The 15476-nt window shown below is 42.8% G+C and overlaps 1 protein-coding gene across 12 annotated transcripts in view; it reads right to left on the bottom strand.

Annotated features, from left to right (window-relative positions):
- LOC147438263 (cilia- and flagella-associated protein 99-like) overlaps positions 1 to 6504 on the bottom strand; it is a 102415-nt gene extending 95911 nt beyond the window's left edge. For 5 of the 12 annotated variants that reach the window (XR_015184959.1, XR_015184960.1, XR_015184962.1 and 2 more), the window contains exon 1: positions 6367 to 6504. The gene's annotated coding sequence lies outside the window, so the exon portion shown is untranslated. The remainder of the gene's footprint in view (positions 1 to 6366) is intronic. The other 7 variants (XR_015184961.1, XM_086487552.1, XM_086487553.1 and 4 more) reach the window with 3 other exon arrangements.
- Positions 6505 to 15476: the final 8972 nt, after the last annotated feature.

Below are 15476 nucleotides of genomic sequence, written 5' to 3'. Positions count from 1 at the left end.
GGTGCTCCTTCTTTCTATGCTTAGACTCCTTGTGGGCAGAAGTCCTTTCCCTTGAATGGACTTCTTGCTGCGACGGATCGTCAAGAAACATGTCTTCTGGAGCGACTACGTCATCCAGATTCTTCATGAAAGAAAATTGGGGAGAATCAGGAGGATCCTGCTCTTGAACCTTTGGATTAAACCGCACATGACGTTCTAGAGGTTTCCTCTGCCTCTCGTGCATGCGGGAGGTTCCAATTAAAGGATCTTTCTTTGGTTCTTGCGTCTTTGGATTCTGTGGGTATGGAGAATCTTTCGGACTTCTGGATGGGAGAGAGCTTTTTGCAACTCTGCCACCTGCTATTGAAGGAGAGAGAACTCTATCTCGCGTCCTCCCATTTCTGCAGTCTGCCAAGAGTCGTCAATCCCTTAAGAAAGAGAGAGATGACCTTGCTATGATACCACTGTCACAAAAATACGGAAGTATAAAATGGCTTTCAATTGAATTTCAAATACTCAAGAGAATTAGAGAGAGAGAGGAAAAGCTTGACACTCCATTGGGCACCAAAAGATGGGCTGGTTCCCCCCATAAAGAGATTACCTTTATTACTAAGGGAGAATATTTACAAGCACAAGAACGGAGCAATAGCCCGTCCTCTATTCTTTCTTTTCTGCTTCTAACTGAGAGGGTGCGAAAGCTACTCTCTGAATACTGAGAGGATTTTCTAAGATTTCGGGAAGCTCTCGAAAACGAGAGTCTATCTTCCACAAAACTCAACGGAAGCTCTCGAAAATGAGAGTCTACCTTCCGCTAACTGTGTCCCTTTACGCATAACCCATTCTTGCAACAAAAACAAGGGAGAAACACGCAAAATGCACGCACACATGCTTGCTGTAATTTTCTACACATAACCTGAAAATGTTACTTGAGTACCTTCCAAAGCCACAATAGAGACCTTTTTCGCGATGGAATCGCACCAAACTTTGTGTACGCGTAGTGTAGGTAGAGAAGAACTAGATTCTATGTGTATTTTGCTGAAATTCCCTACAAGAGATGATTAGGGGCTGAAAACAGAGAATTTACAGCGACCACACTCTATGAAGAGAGAGCCTGTTGCAACTTCTCGTAATGAAACTTCACCAAAAGCTGGCTATGGCTATGAGAACCCTTGTTCTAAACAATGGGAGCTCGAGGCCACTACATATGTCGCAAGGGGCTGCTCTCACGCTTCCATGGAGGCTCCAATGCGTAGAGCATACTCACAATAGGGAGGTAGGAGCACTGCCAACACTGAGAAGAAATGGGAGAGGAGATGCTCTTATCAAGCCAGTAGGAAGAGGGTGTGCTAGGAAGAGAGAGAGGATGAGAGTGAGAATGAGAGAGTTAGTTTTGCATTGGTAAGTGTGCCACTTGGCACATTTACTTGATAATTTAAAAACCCTTCAACTTTCACTTTTAAAAGTTCACAAACTATTAATGAAATGTGCAAATTGAACCACAATTGCATACATAGATGCAACCAATGAAAATGTTAGCTCCTCCCCAACGCAATGCCGTACCAGCACTGCTCTGGCATTACCTGTTCGCACTTGTCCGACCATTTGGTCTAACATAAACAACTTTAAAAAAAACTTTAACTGACTTATCCTAAGGCCGTAAAATAATTCAGGCCTTAGGGTTACTGTTTTAAGGACCCCATCTCATTCCTGTGCTTGCACTAGCGCAGTATTTTTCGGAGCCTGAAATCTGAGGCTACTATTTACCCCTTCCTCATTGAAGACCCGATTTCCCAATCACTAGGGCTCCAGGGTATTTTCTGCTAGGGTCTCCCTGAGGTGGTCTGGCCCAAATTTTGGGTGCACCTGAGGCCCCAGAACTGCTAGATCTATTCTGATGTGCACACAACTAATTAGATAATTATTTCCTCGTAAATAAATTAATTATTTACAAAGTCTGATATTGTTACAACATTGTCACGCAATCTTTTGGACATTGGCATCCTTTGTATCGGGATGTCTTTTTTGGGCAACTGGATGGCCATATTTTGGGATGTCCCTTCACTTCGTCTCTTGTTGCGGATTGGAAGGCTGTTACCTCACATTTATCCTAGCACAGTATCTCCTCTAGGTAACTCACTTCGGTTGGAGAGCATCCATTGGAGCAAAGCATTCTCTCTTACTTTGGTCCAGCGCTCTCCTTGACAAGCTTACTTTCATTTTGCAAAAAGGGATGTGCCAAGTTGATCAAGTGGTGGATGATGCGGGACAAGTTCTTTCTTTTCCGGTTGTTACTCTTCGTTATGAGTTGGGAGCTCATTATCGGAATTTGTGGCAACAAATTCGGCAACTATTTGCAGATGTTTGGGGACTCTCGGCTTTCCGATTGGCATCTTGGCCATATTAGGATGGACTGTATATCCGCTGGGTCTGTTTATGCCTCACTGCAATTTGATGCGTGGATTGTGGCTCATGGGAATCAATTGTGGCCACTCTCCAGATCTCAATTGTGGTGGCAGAAAACACTCGCATTTGGAAGAATCACTTACCACTCGAGGAACGCATTTTCTTGTGGAGATGCATAGTGGATGCTCTACCGGTTGGTATTTTGTTGCATGTACAATGCATTGCTTCCGCTCGTTGAGCCCGGTGTCTTACGGCTGACGACTCTGTTACGCATTTGCTTTGGGATTGCGACTGCTCCCGGACTTTCATTAGGCAGGTGTCCTTTGCTCTACGCCTTCGTTTCCCATTTGGAAACTTTCATAAACGGTTCTGGATTTTTGGAGTTCTTCAACCACCACAGTCTCCATTTGAGATCTTCTTCAATTGAGTCAGATTTTGGGTTATGTGGACCATATGGCACCAGTGCAACTCTCGGATGTTTCAGGCATTAGAAATCTACTCGTTCCCTTACTTCAAGTTTTCGCTTGGACAAGCCCTACATTATTTTTAGTCTATTGTACTTTTTTACTGTGGGTTTTCCTCGCTTTGAGGTTTCCCACTTGTAAATTAAATCATGATTTACAAAAATAAACAAGTGTGTGTAGCAGAGGCTTACAAGTGTGTGTGTGTGTGTGTGTGTGTGTGTGTGTGTGTGTGGTGCACGCGGTGGTCTGGTGGCGCGAGAGAGAGAGAGATTGGGCCTTGCACGTCGTCAGCCCTGTGCTCTGTGTGGCCTGAGTGAGCAATGTAACCGGATCGAGCACCACGTGCCAATAGAAAAGAACAGACTGAACAGACTTTTAGCACTTCAATAACAATTGAACTGAAAGAGATGCATGACACGAGACCGAGACTGGCGGAGTTCCACCCCAAGAGAGCACTAGCCCCAGACCTTGACGCCCTCTTTCAGTATTTCTTTATATTACTTGAACTCTGTACAACGCCGGTACTCCATGCTCTGCACCTCACGCGGAGAATGAGCCCTTGGCTCATATTTAAAGGCCCTTGGCCATGAAAAGCATCAAACTCAAAAGCATCTAGCCTCAAAAGCACTAGCGCCCAAAAAGCTGCCAGCGCTTTTGCGAAAATCCGTACAAGTGCCACGTCAACACAGCCAGCGTGAATTGCGGAAACCTGTCCGTACGGCTGTCACATCATTCGCTCGTCATGCAAGAGATTGTGAGTGTGTGCGGTTCTGCTTTATTTTAATGCCTTTAGGTCCCTTGGGCCTCATCGGACAGGTCCCATTAGTTGGGGACTCTTCTTTAGAAATAGGACACTTGGCAAGACTTTGCAAGTGGGTAAAACTTCTTCTGGTGCTTCTAGGGTTTAGGCTTCTCGACCGGGATCTGCAGGCTAGCTCCATTTTTCAGTGGCTTGACACGTCAGCAATTTAAGCAGGCCTGCACGAGCTGTCCAGCGTGACCTACACGAGCTGCCTCGCGTGACCTTCGCCCTGTGCTTTCTCTTCACAGCAATCACCCTTTGAGCATCTTTCAAACACCTGTGCGGGAGCCTGACTTCTTCCCCATATTGACCGCTCCTCTTGGTCCAACACCATTTAAACAATCTCGTCCAGCCAGCCACTAGTAATCAGCGAAGAATAGAAATTGGTATACTAAGGAGATAACTCGGCCAAGCTGGATGGCTATGGCTATGATACCATGTCAAACGTGCAGTGGAAAAGGGTGAATTGGGTGATGATCTTGTCTGCAACTGCAAGCAAACCTCCTCTCAAGAATGGGCAGCCAATGAATCTCCGATCTATCATGACAGAACTCCTTGTAGACGAACCCCAATCGCGTACTGCCCACCGAACAGACACGAATAGCAATTTGCAAGTGCACATCTCCATTAGGGGCTCAAAGTGGCGGAGGAGTGGAGCGCTAGAGAGGGAGAGAGAGATCGCTGGTAAAAACGCTAGGGGAGAGAGAGAGAGAGAGAGAGAGAGAGAGAGAGAGAGAGAGAGAGGCCGCACACACACGCTAGAGAGAGAAAATCTTTGCTCACCGATACAACATGCCAAAACTACAAGAGGGGGATGGGGGTTGCAGAGATAAGACAATAGGCAAATTGCCCTACCCAGCATAAAAACCCATGATCCTAAAAATGGCCAATAAATATGTAAACTCACTAAAAGTGACCTGGACACATATTTAGTAGCAGAACTATAGAACACTCAAGACTCTGACCCCGGGAAACCCTAGGAAAAGGGGTCCCTCCTCATGCCAGCCTACCGGGTGGACAACACCGTGGAATGCATCGCCGAGAAAAGTTACGTCTACCTTATATACGGTCGGGCACAGCCACAAAACAACCCCCACTCCCTAATCTTCTCCTAGGAGATACTAGAGCCACCACCCTAAACTCTAACAAGGAGGTGGTCAATCCTCTTCTAAAAGCAAAAGCGAAAGGTGAAAGCAACAAAAGCTTCAAGTGACAAATTAGTTTTGAGTCAGCATAGTAGATACAGGAGCAAAGGCAATGCACTAGCAGATGCACGATATTAGCAATAGATGTCACCCTACCTAGACTTTAATTGCCATAGTTCATGGAACACAAAGAAGGCAAAACCGGAACGGACAAGATTTCCTTTTCCATGTGACAAATACTCACAACTATCACATGGAACGAAACTGGAAACGGAAAAGAGAATGTGGAATGGGGAATGGGAACCCCAAAAAACACCCATTCCCTACGACTATGTTTTGGGTAAGAGTCAGATTGCGATGCATCCGAGGCGATTTTGTCCCTATGGAGCAGGTGCTTTTGGAACCTTACAATACAGGTACAAGTGCTTTTGGACCGCATGGCACAGGTGATATTGGTGCTTTTCAACCAAGAATGCTTAGCTTTATGGGAGGGATGTACAACACTATGCTTGGCATGCAAGGATACCCTTATGGATTCCACCAATGTGGGATAAATGACATGTAGGAGAGGGATGCCTCCTACATTGGGGATGATCGTTGGCACCCAGGGCAACAGCCTTCTATGACTGAATGTGTGATCAATTGGCACGATGGAGACGCAAAAAAACTACAAAGAAAGAGGCCAGAATGTAAAGTTTGACACCTTCTCAAGGCCTCGAGATGAGAAGAAAGCGCTGACTTTCATACAACAGTTTGACACCACTTTTCTTGGGGACAACTTCACATAAGCCTCTAGGCTCTAACATAAAGAAAGCCGCTTCTTTTGAAAAGGGAAATGCAAAGCAGTGGTGGTCAACCTTAATGCTACATGGACTTTAGATTTCAACAATTGTTTGCTTCCCTATGGTTGACACCTCTAATGAGGCACAGATTCTTCCAGCTTGGCAGATGAAGAAGACAAATACTATAAAGTAATATGACCAAAGGTTTTGGGACACCTTTCTAACTATGGCTTGTTTCAAGTGGTCAACTCCGAGGAGCACATGGAAAGGTACTGCTACAGGTTGCCTCTTGAGTTGCACTGCCTAAAGCAGGAGGCCTTTAGCATTCAAGAAATGATGGCCCATGCACGAGACGGCTATGCCTTGCTCATAGTCATTGACATTCTAGGACAGGGTGATACAACATTGCACTAAATGTGAGAAAACTTTTCATAGAGAGATCTGTGCTTCTTTGTATGAGCTTGTGCAAGTATGGTTTAGCTCTATAAGCATGTATATATACATAAACACACACTATGCATGTATGTATGCACTCTAGTGTATGTTTTTTGGGTTTGCAGGCTATGATTGTGCATTATAGGGCAAAAAATGCTCCACATCCACATTTCCTTTAGAACAGTATGCATCATATCCAAATTCTCTTATGTATTTTCAGCAATCCCTTCATTTGGAAGGCATTCCACTTCACCAGTTTGAGGTTTTCTTTGGTTTGCAGTTTTCTATGTGTCGTGTACGATCTCTGTGTGTGTGCGCGCGCGCGTGCGAGAGAGCAGAGAGAGAGAGAGAGAGACCTGGGGACGAAACTGCCACAGATGTGGGTGGGCAACGTCAGTTTAGAAGAATGGTACGTGGTGAAAATCCCCTAGTTTGTTAAACGATCGTCACAAAAGTGACTGCCCTTTTGCCAAACAACTGGTGTTAAAACTAAATCAAACACAACTCCAAACATAAGGTCTCCAGAGACGTTCGGTGCAAGACTGAGGAGGGCATTTCACCCAGGGGGGCTAGCTTAGGTGGAAGACGGTTGGACTTGCATCACTAAGGTGGTGGGTACAACCCCCACTAAGAGCTCTTGGCGATGTCTCAAGGCAAAGGATGGTTCAGGGGTGCCTAGCTTGATGCATGGTGTTTGTCAACACTTTTTTTTTTAAAGCCTGAGGAGGGCATTTTGGGTTTTAAGTAGAATTTTAAGGCATTTTAGGACCAAGTATGAGGGGCATTTTGAAACTTTTTGAAATTTGAGGGGTCTTATAGGAGTTTCCACAAATTTCATGAGCATTCTTGAAATTTTCCTAGGCTACGGAGGTATGATAAGATGGTCCCATTATACCACTAGTGGAGACACCCCCCGCCCCCCCCAAAAAAAACCAAAAAACAATGTGGCAACAAAAGTAGAGAGGTCATCCAAGGCTATTCACGCATATTTAAACCAACAGTAGAAGTGCAAAAACACTCTTAAAGGGCTTGAAAGTACACTCATCTATACCCTTTATAATGGAGCTTGAAAAAAGCCTCGATGTTGGGCACCTCCACGTGTCAAGCAATGCAGGACCCAACCGTCATATGAGAGAGAGAGAGAGAGAGAGAGAGAGAGAGAGAGAGAGAGAGAGAGAAAGAGACCTTTGACGTGGGTCAGAGTGTTGGAATCATTGACCGAACAAGTGAGACTAGAGAAGTCATCATCCAGCCAACATTTGTGGCCCCGACCAGGCATTTCACTTTTTCAAGAGGAGACCTTTGACTTTGAAGTGGACAGGATCATTGAATGGGCAAAAGATGCAGTTGCGTTAGATTCACAATAGGAGAACAAAGATAACCTAGGACAAAACAAGGATCCCCACGTTTTTGTGGCCAAATTCTCAAGTTTACCTCAAGAATTTGATTCTAAAAGCAAAAGAAAGGCCATTTGGTGGAAATTTAGGTGACTCGTATCATAGAGATGCTTTTCTTGAATACGCTGGTTGAACTTTTAAAATTTGCAATTATAAGCCTCTGAAACATGTTTCAACAGTCAACAACTATCCCTAATATTTGGCTTTGATGCAATGTCCTGAAATGCATTTATGGATAAAGCAATTTAAAAAGCTTGGCATGAGAATCATGTATTATTGGTACTATAACGGAGGCTATTATTCAAACTTTTACAGCTTCCATCTTTTTGGATAGTTTATCGATCTATAATGAACTCGAAAACATTTGTTGGATGTGAATGTATATTCCAAGGTTTTGAAGCCCAAGTAGAGATATAGAGATGTTGATTTATGAGAAGGTCTTCACCATGGTCTACTGTGAGTGATAATGGCATTGGATTTATTGCAAAGCAAAAAGAGAGAGACAGATCAGATAGAGTCGCACTGTCAACTCTGATGACGTGCCTTATGAATGTGCATCAAAAATAGAGGGCAAGTTGTTGGCATTCCTCATGAGAACATGCATAGGGTTCGATCAACGAAAAGGTATCTTTGACAAATTGCCGAGTGTGTTGGTAGCTATGCAGGCACTTGTAAAACTACATGTTTGGGACGAATGAACTACAAGGGGAGGCTATTGAATCAAATGTTCAAAATGGGACAATTATGTAGTGTACAAGGGTGTTGTGGGGTATCGATGGGGTAGAGCACCTACTTGATAGCTTTCCAATCGTTTAGGGCGCATGTACGCACCATGAGAGAGAGAGAGAGAGAGAGAGGTGATCACACCATCACAAACATGGAGGTGAAAATTACAACACTCAATGGCGTCCACCTATGAACACTCAACAGGTAGTCGTGGGCGGCCTCTGTGGCAAAGTTGTGATGGCCTACTAGAGACATTAGCTAGGGGAAAAAACCCATCAACCATCGGCGCTATTAAGGAAAACAGTTATAAGATCTTCATCTGGCATAGGGGCCTCAAAATAAATAAAATGAGTGTTGGCACTCCCAAGTGACAAGATCTTAGGCAAAAAGCTCATCATCATTAATGACAATTCAGACAGAGACCAATCTTTGCAGAGGTAGAGAAGGCAATGATTCTTTTTTTTTGGGGGGAGAGAGAGAGAAAGAGAGAGAGAGAGAGAGAGAGAGAGAGAGAGAGAGAATCCCAAAATTCATTAAAGGTCTATTCAACAAGTCTTTAACTCACAATGTGATAAGAGAGAGAGAGAATCTAATGACACCATATGAGTCCAGAACTCAAGAAGAGAGCACAAGAAGGGGGGGGAGGGGGTTCTTTTTGTTTTGCAGTTCAAAAGACAGTTGACTTTAGACAAGTGACAAAAATATGTACAAAAATAACTCAATCTTAGAGCTATTTTTGTACGTTGCTATAAGAATGAGGTCTCATCCTAGTGTACAAGTACAGTGGTCAATTTAAAGTGTATGTTCCACAAGAGCCTGGTATATCAAGGATAGACATTTGCTTTAACTTGCTTGTTGTATGTTGACACTACTTCGTGAAACAAGTCCTTCAGCTCTTGTAGGGACTGATGTAGCCTTTGCATTATTTCCCATGAGAAGCGGTTTGTTGAGATGTGTGGGTTCTTTGTGATTGAGTTTCCACTAGTGATTTTGGAACCCATCTTGTCTCTGGTCCATGTGTGATCGTCTTTGGCATTTGCTCTTCTACTTTGGCTTGATGGAGACTAGGCTTCGATATCCATATCTGATTGTTTTCGTTGTAGAAGCCTTGCTTTTGTAGTTGGAAACGAGGTATCCATCTAGAGGTTGCATGACCCTCAATTGTGATTGGCTTTTGTTGGCTCTTGGTTGTCTCTGCTTTCTTTTGGGTGGAGCCTCTGTTCCCTAATTGATCTTCATTATTCCAGACTTAGCTACTATTTTTGGTAACCATATTTGTGTATTACCTTCATAAAATTTTTGTGCTTTGAGTAGCTTGATTGGAATCATCCACTACATCAGCAGTTTGTGTTGGGTAGCTTGGTTGAGGTCTGACTTCAGCACCCATACTTGTGGTGTTGCTTGTTTGGAAGTTTTTTTCTTCTGCCTTTTATTGATGTTATTTATGCTATGTGAGGTGTTGGTCTTTCATTGATTGCTCGGCTTTCTCCTCATAAAAGAGTCTGCTTGAGGTGAGTAAGTCTAAGCTGTTACTTTGGGCTTTTTGGCCCAAAAATTAGTGTTTCCTTGGTAGTAGCCCTGAGCAGTGATTGACTCATTTGATGCTACCAATCCTGTCACTTTATGTTGTTGAGTTTGAATTGATGCTTGATGTATCCAAACTGGTTCTTTGAATTGAATGTGGTCTTTGGATACTAACACTTAGTTGATTCTCTTTGACTTCTTTGGAGGCTTTGTTGCGATGGGAACTTTGGTTGATAGACTTTTTGCTTCGGTTTCCATTGCATTGTCGATGCTTTGGCTCTTGATGTAGAGGCTTCGCGGGAAGTTTGATGGAGGCTCGTTGAAGGTAAAGTCGTTTTGTGAGGTTGATCTTCTTCAGTATTTACCTTAGCTTTACCTTTTTTCGCGATGGTTGGATATATTCTTCTCCACGTGGATTTGAGAAGATTCATGGACTCTTACTGTTGTCGTTGTCAAAGCTATTGGTTCTTGTCGAAATAAGATATTTCTCCAGCTTTCTGTGAGGACCATATTCTCTTTGGTGTGATGGGAGTCGATTATTTGGAAAGTATCCTTGTACTATCAACTTGAGTACGGCTTCTGCCACTCCAAATCTAGGAATTTCCGTTTTAGAACTTGTGTACACTATGTCCTCTAGCTCATTGATTGGTGGCTTCCCCATCATTATCAATGTTTCACAAGACATTAGATTCTTAGTCGCTTCTGGATCTATCACAGTTGAACATGTGATTTTGAGTTTGATTTCTCCGCATATGCTTAATTTGATCTTTATAGGAGACAATTGATCTTCTTCTTTATCCTTGTTATTCTCTTCATCTTGCATTTGCTGAACAGTTGACCTTGATCTTGGAAACATTGCTCCATCTTCTTCTTTCATTTGCGCTTTTTCGGGAGTCGCTTGTTTGAGTCAGATTTTGTCGATTCTTCAAGTATGTCAATGATGACATATTATTTTGGTTGCTCTGCTTCCTTCGTTTTTACTTTCGCATCATGCTCCATGAGGTAGCCATCTGTCTCACATTTTTTACTTTCACACTCACAAACCTCATTAGCTTCCTTCAACACCCTTATCATAAATAAGGAAGTGATGTCATAGCCATTTGAAAGTTCATGTTCAGCATTATGTGGAAGATCCCATATAGAAACTCCATCCACAATTCATTTGCAATCGCTTGCTAGTTCTATTTTAATAGCTTGACAGAGGTTTTCAGTTTCTTGGACCGCCGAAACCATTAGAAAGGGTCTTACATCATAGCCATCTTCGTCACAAAATTTGGTAATGGTTATCTTGTTTACGCAGACATCAAGAGTTGCCAGTATTTGCTCCCATCCAAGAAGTTCAAACAAATCCTCAAGAAATGGTTCCTTAATGTAAGCTTCATCTTCTACTAAACGCTCTAGGATGCAATCTTTCTTTCTAAGACTCCGACATTTTGATGCTTTACACATCCAAATGTGTGCTTTTCTTTGCAACCAAGCAGGTACCTCCTTTTCCTGTTCAGTTGTGGAGTTTAATTCTTCCCCCGAGGTTTGTTGTACATCTCTATAACTATGATCTTTGAAACTGATTTTTATAGTGACCACTTTGTGTCTCAAGTAGATATAGTCATAGCCCCAGTCTTATACCATTTTGAGGTGATGCATGAATGGTCTGCCCAATATGATATTAAAGTTGTTGCTCTTGTCAAAATTCATTATGGTGAAGGTGTGCTCATACTCAATGCCACATGAGGATACAATAATTTATTATAACATTCCTATCGGTCTCTCCAGATATCCATCCGCTAATTGCAGTTTCATTCGAGTTTTTCTAAGAGCAGGCTTTCTCCATTTTCCCCACATCCCCTTGGTTGCAATGGCAATTCCAGCTCCACTATCTAATATCGCAACCGTCTTTACTCCTTTGTACTCAAGTGGTAAGATGGTGTTTCCTTCCTCACCTTCGCAATAGTCTATTTACTGGTATTGGTTTTGCTTGTGGTTTCTTAGGCAAAGTTTCATCCATGTTTCCATCTGCAAGTTGGTCATGTGAAGGAATTTTCAACCCCATCTTTTCTAGGTTTTTGCTCATTTGGCCCCATAGATGTGGTCTAATTTTTAGCAACTCTGCAAGAGTAATAGTGCATCGTATAGGAGATGACATCACTTCGTGCCTATGAAAGATGGTAAAGTCTGTAGAGAGTGTGGTTTGCTCTCTTTAGATGCTTCAGACCCGGCATCCCCATATAGAGATCGTATATCTCCTAGTCAAAATTCGTGATCCATGTTTATCTTAGGGATAGGTGCTGACTGTAAAGTAGCACTACCATCTTTGTGGTTTCTAATCCATTCCCATAAGGATTGTGGCCACAATTCTGCTACCTCCGAAAATGCTAGCGGGTCGTCGCGACGGACGTCTGTAGCATAGCTATCTGGCACTAACATAATGTCAATACTTAGGGAAGTGACTCGGATGGGGCACAAAGACTCTTTGAGGTTGTCAATATCAAGAAGTGGACCTTAAGAAGCTAACGCAACAACTCAACAAGCAAATCAATCACTCAATGATCAGGGCAATCTGCCTATGTCCCTCACCGCTCTAGGTCATCACTCCATTTCGGCACTCAAACGGACTTGAAATGCAATGAAACTTTAGGAAGAGGTTTAACACACCTAGGGACACTATCCTACCAACTTTCTCTCTCTCTCTCTCTCTCTCTCTCTCTCTCTCTCTCTCTCTCTCTCTCTCTCTCTCTCTCCATCTATTTCTTTTTCTCTGGGCGAGCTTGTGTCATGCAAGGCATGGCCGTGGGAAATTGTCCTTGCAGAGCCAAAAGGAGACTGCAAGAATGACTGCATGCACACAGGATGGTGGCGAGGTCGACCTGAAAATCGCCATGGCCGGGCTCGTTGGGAGTGCAAGGGATTAAGGAGGAAATCATGTTGAAGATGAGGCCGATTTGGAGCAACACAGTAGTGGAAGATCTCCCTTCGTCATCGACATAGATGACCATCACTGGTGCAACCAAAAAACAAAGTATATTTTCTTCTTCTTCTTCTTCTTTTGCCCTACCCAACTAAGGGCTTTGGCCCACGGTGCACAGTAATTGGGCTCAATTAGGCCATGAGAATGAGCACGCCACATGCAACGCGCATGCACAACGTGCAGCCAACAAGGTCTCGCTTTGGAGTCCACAGGTAGAAACCAAGGACCCACAAGCACGATTGCTTGTTTTGAAGGCACAGGCACTGCGTGCAAGACATGCTTGGTTGCACAATGCATCAAAGGAGGCTATGCATGGCATCACATGCAGGTAGTGGGGTGTAACAGATCAACTTCAAGCTTCAATGCGGAAAGATTTTGTAACCCACAGCTTCATCAACTTCAATCATCCCAAGTTCAACACATGACTGGAAAAGCATAGCTTCAATTCCACCATATTCCAACTAAGCTTGAAAGTTTTCTACAAGAACGGCAACAAGGTAACCTCTTTAAAATATTTTTTTATTAGTTGATTACCCTCATAGTTTATGCAAGGCGGCAAAGTTTTGTAGTAGTAATGGTTAGTCAGGCTGTGACTGGTATTGTAAACAAGGAGCAAGGCTCCGTACAAGGGTGCTAATGCGCACGACTTGTGTAATACAATGTTGTGTTACTACTTTCCTACTATTTGTAGTTTCTATCTACAACTCTATGCAAAAGCAAGGCTTTTTAGGACTCAAACTCTAGGGATGAATGACCATTCGAAAGCATGTCTCGCTTGTTGGATTTCCAGCACTCTAGATAACGGAAAGCAAATATGCGCTCAAGGTCCTGAAAATTGCAATAGATCAGTCATGAAAGGTCGCCCTATGATCTAGGAACACTCTCCTATGGTCAAAACGTCAAAAAACAATGATTTAAGCACTCAAATGTGCAATTAAGGCTCATTCATGCGTAGTTGCAAACCTCAACAAAACTAACAATGCTTACACTTGAATGTCACTATTGATGCCAGTGATGTAGGGAGACATAAGCACATACATTTTGAATCAATGACAAAACCTCACAAAGGATAGGACCCAAAAACTATAGCAGAGACAGATGATGAGCACCATGTGAAACCCAAGCGTCCGAAGACAGAAACCGATTACCATGGAAAACCTAGATGATGAAAATCACCATGACAAACTTAGATGTTGGGAAAAGGCCAATGACTTGAATTAAAAGGGAGTAGGAAGGATTTCCATATACAAGCCTTCAAACAATACACTAACCTCAAGGACATCGACAAGTATGACTGGACATAGTACTTTCCTCATACGCAAAGATGCGGCCAAGAAGTGGTATTATCAATATCCAACATGTCAAATAAGAAATTATAGTCAATTAAAAAAAGCCTTCACCCTTGAGTATAGTGAGAACTAAGGGGATGAAGACATCCTCAGCGAGTTACATAAAGTACAACAAGGCAGATTGTTAGTAAGGAGCTATGTAGAGAAAATTAAGGAGCTCACTAAACTATCACATGAGCCGCCATCTAAAAAATAAATGAGAGCCTAGTTTTTGCGTGGTTTCAAGATCAAGAAGTTTAGAAGGAACTACTCACCAATTGGGGTATGATGATGGTGATGAAAGTGGCCGAGATACCCATAGACATGGATACCATACAGCAAGTTGTAGACACCTTTGAAGTAGACATAGCTACTGTTACAATCAATGAATATGAGATATAGTTCGCTGTTTCCCTCATTGCACATATGCACAAACTTCCCTATAACAAGAAACCCAAGGTCTTCACAGCTGAAGAAATTAGCACACTTTTGAAGGAAACACTAGAGTTGACAGAGAGGAAGTATGCAAGCTAGGGCATTCCAATGTCAATCCTTGAATAATAAGTTGCCTATATGAGTTGGTTGTAGAAGCTTTAAGACTAAAAAAAATCCAGCAAACATGCTTGAGAAAGTATTTAGTGTGCTAGTAGACATATCTCTAAACAAGAATTGCCCCAATGATTTGAGCACCATCTTGTACAATAATGTGGTGGCTTAGACAAGTAAAGTCAAAATACAACATTTATTTAAGGCATGGTATGTCTAGCAATTTTTCTACAGGAAACCCTATGTGCCTACCCATCCTCGGATCACACCACTGACACTGAAACTGATAGGACTAGAAGGTCAGCCTGAGTAGTCTACACTAGCAATGAAACAGGGTTTGGAAGTTGAGCAAGAAAGGCCATTTGAACGAGCCACCAAAAACCAAAAAGTTTTAACTAACTAGAAGCTCTGGAATATGATGAAAGGCAAAGTAAATATTCCATCTAGGAAATATGAAGAGAAGCAAGTTGAAGGGTTAGCTGACCTGGCAAGCAAAGTTTCAGACAACATTACTATAGTGCCCCTATTAGGTAGTACTCTAGAAACCGCCATTGAGCTGTAAGTAGGACCCCAACAAGCCGACCTAGACAAAAGCCACAAAGCCAGCCACATCACACCAAGAAGCACCCAACACCATCACAATGCAAGTAACCACAACTACCGTTTACAAACATCTTCCTAACAAGCTACACGTTGTACAGAAACAACCACCTGTGGGAAAATTACAACTAGACACCTCATTCCCACCTCATTACAACTAGTTGTACCCTATGTTGCTTCCTATTATGAGACTTGAGAGTGATAAGAAGGATGTTGACTCTATAAAAAATGGCTACATAGCCACTAACGAGTTGCACCATTGTAAGTGATGTTCCAACCTGTTTGTAAATGAAGACGCCCAAATGATCAAGTCCAAGACAACAAGGAGTCCACTAAACTTGTCCAAGCTAAGAAGCAATTGGTCGGATAGATCGCTTCTA

The sequence above is a fragment of the Adiantum capillus-veneris genome, chromosome 17 (assembly GCF_014529385.1).
Source record: "Adiantum capillus-veneris isolate H3 chromosome 17, ASM1452938v2, whole genome shotgun sequence".
Classification (NCBI taxonomy): Eukaryota; Viridiplantae; Streptophyta; class Polypodiopsida; order Polypodiales; family Pteridaceae; genus Adiantum; species Adiantum capillus-veneris.
Note: the sequence above shows the minus strand (reverse complement) of the source record. Positions and strands in the feature narration are given on the sequence as shown.